The sequence below is a fragment of the Apodemus sylvaticus genome, chromosome 18, assembly GCF_947179515.1.
Source record: "Apodemus sylvaticus chromosome 18, mApoSyl1.1, whole genome shotgun sequence".
Taxonomy (NCBI): domain Eukaryota; kingdom Metazoa; phylum Chordata; class Mammalia; order Rodentia; family Muridae; genus Apodemus; species Apodemus sylvaticus.
The window spans coordinates 56270135-56286053 of NC_067489.1; positions in this window are offsets into that span (position 1 = coordinate 56270135).

The following is a 15919-nucleotide window of genomic DNA, read 5'->3' on the forward strand; positions in this document are numbered from 1 at the left end:
AGGAAACTATGACTGCGTCTTTGAGGGAGTAGTCATTAAGCTATTTGAATGATGAGAGATAACTAGTGATATGTCCAGGCAGGAAAATAAATACACAGAATTCTGGGTTGGGTGGATCCTGATACTTCATCCAGTAATTGTATTGTAATTATAATTTCTTTAGAAGACAAATTTTCTTTCACTTTTAAAATTTTTACTTTTGTTATTTTTATTTAATTATTTTTAGTAAATTGTAGCAGGAACTATAATTATTGATGATTTTTAAAAGAAATTTGCACATAAATATATATGTACATTTACATTTAATATGTAGATATGCATATCATACTTTATATTATTAAATATTCATATATACATATATATTTATATATACATGTAGATACTGGCTCTTCTATATATAGTCATGGAAAGTCAATATGAAGGGAAATATATTTTAATGATTCTTCTCAAATTGGTTTTACTAGGGATTTCTATAAGCATTACAAAATAAAATAATAGACATGATAACAGCAATTCTTTTTAAGACATTATACAAAGAATTTCTCCAAAATGAATATGGATTTACACATTAAAATTTTATAACATTCCTATTATCATAGAAAGGTCAAGCAGCTTACACGACAAACTAGTAAGTCATACATATCTCACCATTAACAGCTGGGAACTGATCTATGCTACATATTGTCTGTGTTCTAGATGAATGCATACTATTATTGCAAATCATAGGCACGTTTTCCTAAAGAGACACACCTGCAGCATCTCCACTTGAGATAAGTTATGATGTTCCACTTTATTCGAATGGTAGAATTCACTCCACATAGGCTGCAAGTCAAATGTCTACCTCTGTCACAGATTGCGCTAATCTATCACAATTCTTTTCACTATTCAGATGTCACTAATCAAACATTATTCTTTTATTACAGTCTTCTTCTACTCAGTGTTCCAAATACATCTGGTGAGAAATAAAAACTATTTGGAATCTGTTTATCTGCAAATAGGAAAAGATAAGCCACTGCAAAGAGTCTAAAAATTATAACATTATTATAGAGAATATAGTTATAGAGTGTTATAGAGAATTCATACATTGTTGCTATGGAATATGGATTATTTTGTGAGACCAACACACAGTCTTGCATTATGCTTTCAGATTTTCTTCAGTATGGACCTCTAATAAGTAATTTGCACATCACAGTTCAATCCATTCCAATTTTAGGCAGAAGAGTTCTTAACAATATGAGTACAATTGGACAGAGCTGTCCATGCCACAAAAGTCCACTTAAAAATTTTAATTCATTGTATCTAAGTTTTAAAATATTTTGAATTATGGCACTGGAGTGGAGTATGATGGTCATATATTTATATAAGCAATGATAGTGACAGAATTTATACAACATGCAAATTAAAAGACAGGGAAGTATTTAAATACATACCTCACTTGTCTATGAAAGACTAAGGCAACCAAATCAACAAAAAATAGATCCTGAAAATTTAGACAGTATGTTTTATTAAACAATACTAATTCACTGGCCCTGCAAGTAATTTTATATAAAATTATTTTTTTAGTTTATGTTTTACAATAAATAGCCTTCAATTCTCAGTCTTTTCATAAGGAACCTTAGCGAACATGTTATTGTATTTTGAAAGAAAAATAAAAATGCAGGCAAATAGTCTTTCTCATCAGCTACTTGGAGGAAAGAGATGGATAAAAGGAAGAGAAGGAAATAACTGCTTTCGAGTTAGGATCCAGGAAAGTCTAAGAATTTAACAATGGAGTTTGGCAAGCAGATGAATGGTAGACAGGGCCCGAGGAATTTCAGAGAATAAATAAAATGCCCAAAATATTAGTGAGAGGATGCTCAGACTTTTGGCAGATATCCACAGCTGAAAGAAACAATAAAATATAATAAGTTAAGCTTTTGGGAAGAGATGGTGTAGGGAGAGAGGGGGAGGAGGGAGTGAGACAAAGAGGGAGAAAGGGAAGGAGGGGGACATAGGGAGGGAGAGAGGGAGGGAGGGAGGGAGGGAGGAGATAAGATCTAGTTTTCTACTTCCTGGGCATACTAAATGGATTTATAAGACAATACCAAAAAGTAGCGAAAGATGATCTAAGCTTATTCATATTTTAAGAAAAAGTAAAGAATAGTCTATGGAGATAAATGTCAAACTTAAGTTCAATAAAATCAGTGGAGTTAGTTTGACCTGAGTATGTTAAAATTGCTAAAAGTACTTGCCACACAGTTTTCTCTCCCTAAACTGCAAATGTATTCAGCTTTAGAGTTCACAGAGTTGAACCAAAGTTGTAGTTTCAACTGAAATAGATTTTCATCATTCCTGTTTTTATGAGTTATTGCATACATGCAAAACACAATAAACCTAGTGATACTTTTCTTTCCCAATGTCATCTACAATATGTGCTTTTGAAGAACCTGCATTTTATTGGTGCTGCCTGTGGAAAATTGTGACTATTCCCGATAACTATCATTATAAAATATTAGCAACTCTGCTCTTGTGCATAGCATACTGCTAGATTGTTGGTTTGTAGTGCCAAATCAAGTACAAAGTAGCACTATATGGTGACAATATTGCCATAGGTTATAAGGACATGTGTAAATATGCATCTTACAACTAATTACCACACCTGGCTCATGTCACCTGTTTTGAAGGTGATGATAGTGATGATAATTAGGTTGGTGATCACTGTGCACTTTACTGAAACAGTTATGGCTCCTTGGTTCACTACTTTAAGTTCAGAAATATTTATTGTGTAGCTTTTGTTAGTGTCATACTGATGAAGGAAATTTCGAATATGAATTACAGATTCAATAATGTCTGTTTGCATTCATGGAATTTTTATAGCACCACAGTCACTATTCTAAATAAGTGTCCCATTGTTCTAAAGAGAAGACAAGAGACAATTTTAGATGGAGATGTGGCATGGTCTGATCAATACTCTATAAAACACTTTCTAGAGTCACCATTTCCACTGATAGGTAGGTAGGACAGGAGAAGATGTGGCCACTGAATAGAAAAGCTGGAAAGGTCTTATCTCAGCAGAGAAGTTTGTCTGATAACAATAACCATAATAACTTTTTAACTAACTTTGAATGAACATAAATGTTCAGCTCAAGAAGAACAGTGGTTGTATAATATAAAGATGATCAAATTGGAAACTTTTATTATGAAACAATTCAAAATAATTAGCTTTTTAAAAAACAATATAGATTAAATGCCACTTCTATTCAGAAGACAGATTAGTTAAGGGATTTTACTTTTTTAAGAGATAAAATCTAGAACTTATGATTTTTTTTTATTCTCATCATATATGTCTTTACAAGAATTCCACAAAGGTTGAAGTGTGAGAATCCCCAATATTGCTAATAAAGTAACACTGCATTGTTGGTTTGCTTTTGTAATTGTAGAGTTATTTATTTTGGTGGTTTTGCAAACTCAGGTGTTTTTTGTCGCAGTGTTAATTCAATCCACTGTGAGCTCCTGGTGGGTGCACACTCAGCTCTGCACCCACCGAAAGCTCTGGATTCATGAATAAAAAACAAGCACACTCAGCCTTTATATTTTGATATGCCTTGACTAGCTCAATGGTGGGGGACTTTGGAAACTCCTCATTGCTAGTACACACATCCTTCCAGGACTCCTGATTTAACAATTTCTAAATCTGTATTTTATCTTTCCTGCTTGGCTTCCTTCTGGGCAGCCCTCCCATGGGGCTGCTTTCCCTTTGCACCTACATTGCTGGATGATTTCTCTCCTGCAGCTCTTAAATCTGATCTGTAGCCAAGTCTTGGCAATACTGTTCTTTTCTCCACTGTGTTTTCTGCCCTGTGAATCTTAAAAGTCCCTCCACTTTTTCACTTCTCAGCCATTGGCCATTGGCTCTTTATTGATTAATCAATAACCAACTGGGGACAGAGACCCTCATATCTGGACATGCAGGTTTCCGTGTGATTTGGGGAACTGAATTAAGACAAAGGAATAAAACCAATTCCCAAGTTTTCTTTTCTATAAATTGCATTAAATTAAGTGTGTTTTAGTGTTTACTACTTAAAAACCTTTGGATGCAGTGATTTTAAATGTCATTGCTTCTTTTTTGTTATTGAAAACATATTATTTTCTCAGACAATATATCCTGATTATAGTTTCCTCTCTGTCTACTCTTCCCAGTTCTTCCCCACTGACCCTCCCCTTTAATCCATTCCCTTATTTTTCTCACTAGAAAAGAGCAGGTTTCTAAGAGATGATAACCAAACAAGAGAGAGTAAAATATAGGATGATGAAGTGAAAACATTCATATTAATGTTAGACACAGTACCCAAGGAAAATTAAAAGAGCCCGAAGAGCTGGCAAAAGAGTCAGAGACCCACTCACTTTCTTAGTCTGGAGTTCCAAAGAAATACTAAACTAATAGTTATATGTTACATAAATGACCTGGTATAGACCTGTTGTTTCTTGGGAGGCATATATAAGAAATTATCTTCAGGAAAGTGAAAACTGCCTTAACAGATTTTTTTTTTGAAATTCAAATGCATATTTTAAGCTGTAATGAGTTTGTAAAACAATACTGAACAAAATAATTGAGGAAACCTGGCATTAAAATATAAAAGCAATCTTGTATAATTCTGGTAAGCAATCTTCTTTACACCAGTGTGTGCCTTTGAAATAACACTATGCAGACAAGATTTTCAAGCAGATTGTTTTTTTCCCCCAACATTCAGGCATATGTTTAGCTCTTATTATTATGAACATTTCACAGCATATGCTGTGTACTGGAAAATGATAACTCATGTGGCCTTTTCTGCCTGGACCATTGCTGTATAAAGTACGAGTTCTATAACTTGCAGTTACGTGTCTCAGCTCCATGGTGGAGCCGTAAGCATGATCTTAACAGTCTTCTCCTCCATTCAAGGCAGTGCCCATATAAAGCCTGAGAATTTGCACAGGACTGTCATGGTTAAATGTTCATAAAATATATTGACAATGAATACATACTTTAGTAGTGGACTGACAATTTAAGTCTCAGTTTCATTCATCAGTTGGCTACAAATTAATGCCACCAGGCACAGTGGAAAAGCATACATTTGGAAAAATAGAAGGAAAAGCTACAAAATACATAGTAATTTTAGGAATTTACAGGTTTAATTTGTGTGTGTGTGCTAAATAGGGATTCGCGGGGAACATTAAAAAGAAGACTGAATATATTCATATAAAGAACTTCTGAAGAAAACAGAAAGGAAGTGTTTCCAACTAATTTGCTGAGAGATGCTAGAAATTTAAAAGGTGAAACTGTTAAATCTCTATTCACTGCTTAAGAAAACTTTGCATTTAAATGGGACCTTTTGCATTGATGGATTTATCAAGAGCTAATTAATTAAATCTTAAAACACTTCAAGAAAGCCAAACATTCTGCTTTTAGAAACTGAGAAACTGAGGCTGGAAGGTAAAGTCACTATTTCTTTGCGCCAATCTGAGTAATTTACTGCAGGCTTCTATTTAAATAATAAAGATTTGATTTGTTTAAAAAAATGTGTGTTGGCATATAACTAATGCAATGTTTTAAAAAAGGAAGCAGAAATAATAGAGAAATTTTGAGGTGATATTTTTATCCTGGAAATTATTTACGTCATCACATAACTTCTCTATGTTCTTTTTCAACATGTTTCTACTTACCATTCTAGCTGATGTCTGAACAGAAAAGAAGTCTATGATCTGTGTAGCTGCTATTGTGTACACAGTGAATGCTTGTGTTTTTGAGAATTCATATAACTCATGCTGGTCAAGACCATGAAAGAACATGGTTCTAGTCTCTGAAAAATATTAATTTTACTGTATTTAAAGAGTTAGCACTGAAGCAATATGAAAATAGAAGTGAAAATTAAGCAAATATAACAATGACATCTTCATCTAAAAACAAATATCTTTAACCTTCTTGATAATAGAACAGGACATAAAGTTTTACATTCTAATTTGTAGTAGGTTAATGGTCAGCATTTAAAAACAAAAACAAAAACAAAAACCTAAGCTTTAGCAAAATGATTTATTCATAGACTTGGAACTATGTAAATTATAACAATAGTAAAAAGAAAATGAATAAAGATCTTGAGAGATGGTTCAGCTGTTGAGAGCATTTGACTTAGTTTCGTTCCCATTATACATATTTGGTATCTCACAACGAATGGCTTGTTACTTTGTCTCCAGGGGATCTGATGGCCTTTTCTGGCATCAGAAGTACCTACAGACACATGGTTCACATACAGATGAGCAAGCAGACACACATATAATAAAAACTAATATTTTTAAATATAATGCTTACAAACGGCACAAATATGTATTCTACATGATCAGTTAAAGATGAATAGGTTGTGAAACTTTGTTAAATATAAAGAGGCTTACAATTATATATTCAATATTTTTATCATTGTATTAAGTCATGTTTAATACTTTCTTTTTATCAAGCAGTATTTACCATTAAACATATAATTATCTAGTCTCAAAATAAATTTTAGAAAAACAACTATTTTAAGCAAATGGAACAAAAATTATAACACTATAACAATACATATTTATAGAGGCATAAGCATGAAACAATCAACTGTTTTATGAAGAATTCATTGACTTAAAGAGTAAAACATTAAAGCATGGAATAAATGTAGTTATACAGATGATTCTTAAATAATCTCCATGCTTGGGATGGAACTTATTCCAAAGACTGTGAGAATGAGTTATGCCTATGACAGGGTAGCTATACTGCTTAACTCTCAGCAGCTATTGGTTCCTGTATAAGATAGGCACAAAGTGAAGTCAGTCAAAGTCTGGCTTGGAGGGTGAAGGCTCACTGGCCCACACACTGACACAGGAACTGTTGACAGTTGATAGCCTTTCATCAAAGTAAATTATTAAGGTCTGGCTCCTGGTAGGTAACTACATTCCACTCCAGTGGATAGATCCATACCCATGGGAAAATGGATTGTGCAAACTGAGTTCAGCAAGTTATTAAAAAAATTAGAGAATCCAAAATTGTGGGGAGTAGGGAAAGCCAAGAATCTATAAGGAACTGGAGGGGGTAAAACAGTATCACCAACAAAATATATTATAGTAAAATTTCAAAGAATTAAAAAGGAATAAATCAAAATCATGTATTTACTATGTTTATGTATAAGTCTATAATAATATGCATACTATAATTGCCAGCCACTTATGGAGATGAACGTGTCTTATCACAACATTAAAGAAATTGGGGCAGGAGATCAGCCTGGGCTATGTAACTGGAACTTATTTTTTAAAAAATATGAAAATTATGAAACATCAGTCTCCTTATGTATTGAGGAAAAAAAATCAATCAAATATGGACTAAAATGTTGCACAGGACATTTTCATTGTGGGTTATGATAAGTCCTATGGACTCAATAATGTTCTGTCTGTGGTTCATAGCCACAGGAATCTTTTTAATCCTAATGATAGATACTCAGCTAAAATCAGATCCTTTGCTTCACCAGAGAAATGAACTTTAAAAGGAGCCTACATGAAATTCTAAAAACAACAATGGAAGAATATATAGAGAGTAAGAATCACTAACTGGACTCACAACTAAAAGTGGAGCCAACCTGTCTTCCCAAGAAGCACAGGAGAAGATATTTTCATTAACAGGAAATAAATGTCATCTTGCATAATATTTTTAGAACCTTTTGGTTTGACAAATGAAATGGCAGATAGGAGGAAACTGCAGAAAATGCCTGTGCCATGGCATCTGTAGTGTCCCTTGGTGAGCTGACCCACTGTACTGACACAGAAAATTGTTAAACATACCCACCAATACTACATTACCTTGCAAAGTGGCAGTCAGATAATCAAAATGACTTTAAACATGTACGTAACAGAAGAGAACGTTCTCCAAAATTGAGTAGTGAGGATCTTATTTGAACTCCATTCATGCTGCTAGAATATTTTATTTCCTTCTTATCAAGACCTATGTTCCTAACACTAAAACACAACCCAAGTCTGGAAAATATAAATTAGCATTATGTTTATTCTTTCAAGTTTCTTCTTTATATTATCTGTATAATATTTTTTATCAATTGCAATCCATAATTGATTTGCCAACTTATTTTCTCCAACTTATGCATATATAAAATGTCAGCATTACTTGCTGTGCTCTACTTAGTGATATGATATTTGTATTGCTTTCACTATTATTTACACATATAGAAATTTAGCTGCTTTATACAATGGTATATGACTTATAAAATTCATGTATTCTCATGATATGCGTACATAATTTATAGATAGATTATATACATAGATGATAGATGATAAATAGATGATAGATAGATAGATAGATGGATGGATGGATAGATAGATAGATGGATAGATAGATAAATGACAGTTACAGAGATGACACAGAAAATGTTTAACAAACTAGAGCTATCTACATAGAATTCCTTTGTCTGTTTCTCTTAGGATAAAGAAAAGATTTGTATCAACAGAAAAAAATAGAAGAAGAAGGATAATAAAATGAGAATTTCCAGCTGCAAAAAAAATAATAATAAAAATAAAATTACAACTGACAGTAGAGAGGTTGTTGAATAATTTAGAATTTAAAAAAATAGATTGAATGAATCTGGGAAGAAAGTTTAGTTGCAGAGGTCCGGGCTTGAATTTGACCCCTAAACCCAAGATAGAATATATCTGTACATGAATGCACGTGCATCTCAATATACATGACACACAGGGATATGGAGGTAGAGACAAGGAGATGGCTCACTGGCTAGCCATATTACCCTACTTAGTGACTTCCAGGCCAGTGAGATAGATAGATAGATAGATAGATAGATAGATAGATAGATAGATAGATAGATAGAGATAGGGAGATAAGAAAATAGTAAATGGTAACTGAGGAAACAATGCCTGAGAATGCTTTCTGGTTTCCAAAATGTGTACTTGTGTAATTAAATATATATGTAAGAATACACAACACACAGAAAATCTAGAATATAAGAAAATATCACACAGTGAATCTAGATGTACAATATCTTCATTGGGAAAACAGAGAGAAATTTAAGAAAGATTTGAAGCATGGCTAGCTTAAAAATAACACAAAAATTTATAAAGATTCTAAATTTATGCTATGACTCTGTATCTGAGACCTGAGAAAGATTCTGGAATTGTTTGTCCTGACTGTATTGAATACACTCAGTGTTTAACCTGTACATGGGTGATGAGGTGGGCAAAGGAGGGATGTGTCATTTTCTAGAGATAGTAACAGAAAGTGTCTAAGATGATGGTTTTGTTTGCAAAGTCTTTTATTAGCATCAATATTACTTGAAGTTTAACCTAGAGCAATAAGGCAACAATTAGATCAAGTGAATACAAATTGGACAGAAAGAGGTTGAGATATCATTAATTACAGATTATATGATAGTACTTACAAGGGATCCTAAATATTCCACTGTGGAACTCCAATAACTAATGGAGTTAGTTATAATAACACTTTCATGAAAGTTGCTGGATACAAAGATTATCTTTAAAAAGATTAACATAACAAATATATCCTCTATCCAAATGTCAAACCAGCTAAGAAATAACAAAAATTAAACCCTTCACAATGGTTTCTAACTATATGAAATCTCTTGGGGTAACTCTAACCAAGCTAGTGAAAGATTGATATGGTTACCTCATACCTTTAGTCCCAGCACTCAGAAGGCAAAGGCAGATCTCTGAGTTTGAGGCCAGCTTAGTTTACAGAGTAAATTCCAGAGTAGTCAGGGCTACACAGATAAACTGTCTTGAAAACACACAGAAACAAACAAAAACATTTAAAGTCTTTGAAAAAAGAAATTGAATATCACAAGATGAAAAGCTCTCCCGTGCTCATTAATTGGTAAGGTTTACATAGTAAAAGTGGCCATCCTTTCAAAAACCATCTGTAAATTGAATGCAATTCCTATCATTTCAACACTACTCTTTGCCAACCTTGAAAGTACAATTCTCTGACAATTCTGTACAACAAAAGAACCCCTGGAGGTGGGTATTAAATATCTGATTTCAAGTTGTACTATAGAATTACAATATTAACCACATGGCATTGGCATGAAAACATATCCATTGATCAATAAAACTGAGTTGAAGACTCAGTCATATATGCAAGTATGAACACGTGGTTTTTGATAAAGTAGCCAGAAATTTACCTTGGGAACAAAAAAGCATCTTTCACCAAATGGTCATAGTTATGCAGGATGTCTGCATGTACAAGAAGACAAATAAACACATATTTATTCTCTCTGCATAAACTATATTTCCAAATGGATAAAATACCTCAACATAAAGAAAGAAGTCTAAGAAGACCTCAGAAGATGAAAATATCTTTTATGCCCATGGATTAGTAAGATTAATATAGTAGAAATGTCCATCTTGCTGAAAGCAATCTACAAATTCAATGCAATCCCCATCAAAATTCCAATTCAATTCTTTATAGAGTTAGAAAGAGAAATTCTCAAGTACATTTGGAATAACAGTAAACCAGGATAACAAAACTTATTTTCAACAATAAAAGAATTTCTGGGGGTGGGGATCACCACTCTTGACCTCAAGCTATATTACAGAGCAATAGTTATAAAAGTTGCATGGTATGGATACAGAGATAAACAGGTATATTAATAAAATAGAATTGAATACCCAGTAATATAACGGCACACCTATGGTCAATTGACCTTTAATAAAGAACCTAAAACTATCCAGTGGAAAAAAGACAACATTTTTAACAATGGTGCTATTTTAACTGGCAGTAAGCATGTAGAAGAATGTAAATTGATCCATTCTTATCTCTCTGTACAAAGCTCAAGTCCAAGTGGACCAAGGACCTCCACATTAAACCAAATACACTGAATCTAATAGAAGAGAAAGTGGGGAAAAGCCTCAAATACATGGGCACAGGGGAAAATTTCCTGAAGATAATATCAATGGCTTATGCTCTAAGATTAAGAATTGACAAATGGGGCCTCATAAAATTGCAAATCTTCTGTAAGGCAAAGGACACTGTCAATAGGACAAACCAGCAACCAACAGATTGAGAATATATCTTTTTCAACCCTATATTTGATAGAGGACTAATATACAATATATACAAAGAACTCAAAAAGTTATACACCAGATAACCAACCAACCCTATCACAAAATAGGGAATAGAGCTAAACAGAGAATTTTCTACTGGGGAAACTCAAATGGCTGAGAAACACCTAAAGAAATGTTCAACATCCTTAGTCATCAGGGAAATGCAAATCAAAACAACTCTGAGATTCTACCTCACATTAGTCAGAATGGCTAACATCAAAAACTCAGTTGACAGCAGATGCTGGCTGAGTGGAGAAAGAGGAACACTCCTCCATTCCTGTTGTGATTGCAAGTTGGAACAACTACTCTGGAAATCAATCTGGTGGTGCCTCAAAAAACTGGACATAGTACTATCTGAGGACCCAGCTATACCATTCCTGGGCATATACCCAGAAGATGCTTCAACATATAATAAAAGGACATGCTCCACTATGTTCATAGCAGTTATATTTATAATACCCAGAAGCTAGAACAAGCCAGATGTTCCTAAAGAGAGGAATGGATACAGAAAATGTGATATAGTTATACACTGGAGTACTACTCAGCTATTAAAAATAATGACTTCACAAAATTCACAGACAAATAAATGGATCTAGAAAATATCAGCCTGAGTGAGGTAAGTCAGTCTCAAAAGAACACGCATGGTATGTACTCACTGATAACTGGATATTAGGCAAAGAGCATGGACTATCCACGATGTAGCTCACAGACCACATTAAGCTCAGGAGGAAGGAAGACCAAAGTGGATGCTTCAGTCCTACTTAGAAGGGAACAATATAATTAATGGAAGTAGAAGGTAGGAGGGACTTGGGAGGAAGAGAATAGAGGGAGGGGAGAAAGAGGGGCAGAATCTGGTATGGGAGGAGATGGAGGAGATTGAAATTGAACAAAACTGTGTAGCAATGGGGGATTAGGAACTGGGGGTAGACACTAGAAAGTCTCAGATGCCAGAAAGCAAGAGCCTCCCAGGACCATACAGGAATGACATTAGCTGAAATACCCCACAAAGTGTAAGGAGAACATACCCAGAGGTTAGGCATGGCCCTGTCTCCAGTTGAGGGATGGGGCAACCTACCCACCTCCAAAATTTTAACCCAGAATTGCTCCTGTCTAAAGCAAATACAGGGACAAAGAGTGGAACAAAAAGACTGAGGAAAGGCCATTCAGAGACTGCCCTTCCTGGGAATCCATCCCACATGCAGACACCAAAACCAAACACCATTGCTAATGCCAAAAAGTACTTGCTGACAGGAGCCTGTTACAGCTGTCTCCCGAGAGGCTTTGCCAGATCCTGACCAATACAGATGCAGTGGCTTGCAGCCAACCATTGGACAGGGACCCAAATGGAGGAGTTGGGCAAAAGAATGAAGAAGCTGAAGGGGCCTTATCTCACATCAATGGAAGAGGAGGCCCTTGTTCCTGTGAAGGCTTGAATGCTAGGGAGGTAAGGCAGGAGTAGGTGGGTTAGTGGGGGTGTACTCTCACAGACCAGGGTAAAGGGTGATGGGATAGGGAGTTTGCAGAGGGGAAGCAGGAAAAGGGGATAACATTTGACATGTAAACCAATTAAATATCCAATTTTAAAAAAAAACAGACACACTGAAACAGATACAAAGAATGTGTGGAACAGATTTGAATACTGGCAGAGGTAACAACTTTCTGAATAGAACACTGAAAAGGCATGCACTAAGATTAATGATTAACAATTAGTACATTATAAAACTAAAGAGTCTCTGTAAGACAAAGGTACTGTCAATTGGACAAAGAAGTAGCCTATAGAATGGAAAGGTTTTTTTTCCCACTCCACGCCTGAATAAGTCCAATTTGTCAACTCAAAAACTTAGATATCAAGAAACCAAAATAATCCAACTAAAAATGCAGTACAGATCTAAACAGGGAATTCTCAATAGAAAAATCTCAAATTTCTGAGAAAAATTTAAAGAAATCTTCAATCTCTTAAGCTTTGAGGGGAATGTAAATCAAAAGTACTTTAAGATTCTATTTTTTTTTTATCTTAAACCTTCTGAATGGCTAAGATAAAAACATAAGTTGCAAAAAGATGCAAAGCAAGAGGAACATTATTGCTATTGGGAATCCAAGATTGTTCACCCACTATGGAAATCAATATGCTGTTCCTCAGGAAAATGTGAGTAGACCTACCTCAATACCCAGCTATAACACTCCTGGTCACATGACTAAATGATATTCCATCCTACTTGAAAGACACTTGCTCAGCTATCTTCATTTTTGGTATGAGCCAGAAACTGGGAACAACCTCAACGTTCCACCAAAGAAGAGTAGATTTAAAAAGAAAAACAAAAACAAAAACATGGTGCATTTGCATAGTAGAGTATTACTTAGTTGTTTTTTTTTTTTAAGTGAAATCACGAAGAGTGCAGACAAATGGATAGAATTATAAAAAATCATCCTAAGTAAGGAAGTCCAGACTTGGAACTGGAAAGATAGATAATGTATGTATTGATAAGTGGATATTAATTCTTAAGTATATGATAGTCACGGTTGAAGAGGTTAGGTAAAAGGAATTAAAAAGGACTGGTATAGGCTCAGGACACTGCAAGAGTATGTTCTCAGCACAAAGGAGATTTATTTGCTTTAGAGGGATGAATTCCAGGGGACAAGAGACAAAATGGGAGAGAGAGAGAACAAGGGAAAAGGAGTAGGGATCAATGGAGCCTGGGAAGGGAAATTTGTCCTGGGGGAGGAAGGGGTGCAAATGGCTGCTCCAGAACAGAGAGGAAGCAGACATTGCCCACAGGCAAATTGTGGTTTATATAGATAAAAAAAGAAACCTCGTGCTAGGATAAGGTGTTTAATTTTAATTGGGACTGTTAATTAGTGGAGCCCAAATGAGGATTTGATTGCTGGTCTTGAATACTTAGACTGCTGGACCTTGGTAATCAGGCCCAGAAAGCAGCCAAATAGGGGAATAGACCTTGGTAGCTAACTTTAGGTATATAATATCAAGGTTTCTGCAAGATAGAGGAAATTCAGGTGAAAGACAAGGCCTACCAGAGCCTTGCTTGTCATGCTCAAGCTGGCTAGAGTCCCTTTAGGAGGGCTCTAAGGGAAACATGTGGATCTGCCTGAGAAAGGGCAAAAGAATAAATTTGGGGGGAGAACTAGGCACAGGTGGAGAAGGGAAAAGGGCATATGAGTTGGGGTGATGGAGGGACAGAGTGTGGAGGCGAGACTGATGTAATTGGAGAAGTGTGAGGGAGTGATGTGGAAACCTAATGCAATACAGACTTTCTGTAATTTAAGAGGATGACTCAACTGAGGACTCCAAATAATGGGGGATAAGACCGTGAAATGGCCATTATTTGCAGCCATGAAAGGCTTCCAGTGGTGTAACTTGGATACATTACTCTGAGATGTTAGTTGAAAGGGGTCCATAGAGATCTCTGAACAACCCTGGATAATGCTAAGACAGAAAGTCTTTCTCTGAAAACCGACCTTAGAGCCTCTTTGTTGAAAAGCAGTGGAAAGAGGAGCATTCATGGCCCTGAGTGCCTTCATAAAGACATTGGAGTGTTCTCATACTAAACAACTAAAAATATATTGGAAACATCTGGGGGGAAAAGAAGCACACATACCTTAGAGGAGTAAAGAGCAGGAAATAATAAACTTCAGGGCAGAAAACAATTAGAAAGAAAGAGAACAATATGAAAAATCAGCAAAATCAAGACCTGGATCTTTGAGAAAATCAATAAGATAGACAAATGTTAGCCAAATTAACTAAGAGACAGAGAGACAGTATAAAAATAAGCAAAATCAGAAATCAAAAGGGAGATATAACAACCAACACTGAGGAAATGCAAAGAATCAGTCGTTCTTACATCAAAAGTATGTTCTCCTTGAAATTGGAAAATCTAAATGAAATGGATGATTTTTCTAACCAGATAATACTTAGCAAAGCTAAATCAAAATTATATCAACTAACTAAATATTTCTCTAACCCCTAAGGAAGGAGAAGCAGTCATTAACAGTCTCCCAACCAAAAAAAAAAATGCCCAAAGCCCAAGGCCAGATAATTTTGGTCCAGATATCTAAGACACTTTCAAAAAAAAGCTAATTACAAAACTCCTCAAGCTAGTCTACAAAATGGAAAGGGAGGGAACTTTGCTTAACTCCTTCTATAGGCCAGAGTAGCTGTAATACATGGATTCAACAAAGAAAGAGATTTTCAGACCAATTTGCTTTATTGAACATTGATGCAAAAATGCTCAATAAAGTACTTGTAAACAAAACTCAAGAACACATCAAAAACATCATCTAACATGATTAAGAAGGCTTCATCTCAGGAATGCCTTGGTGGCTCAACATACAAAAATCCATCAATGTAATTCACTGTATAAACAAACTGAAAGAAAAAATAAACTACATGGTCATCTTATTAGATGTTGACCAAAAGCTTTTGACCAAATCCAACATTCATTTATGTTAAACGTCTAAGAGATCAGGTATACAAGATACATACTTAAACACAAAAGTATATATAAAACAAGTCAACAACCAATATCTGGCTGGGTGGTGGTGGCGCATGCCTGTAATCCCAGCACTCTGGGAGGCAGAGGCAGGCAGATTTCTGAGTTCAAGACCAGCCTGGTCTACAGAGTGAGTTCCAGGACAGCCAGGGCTCTACAGAGAAACTCTGTCTCAAAAAAAAAAAAAAAAAAAAAAAAAAAAAACAACAACAACAACAACCAATATCAAATTAGATTGAGAGAAACCTAAACCAATCCCACTAAAATCAGGGACAAGAAAAGTCTGTCAATTTTCT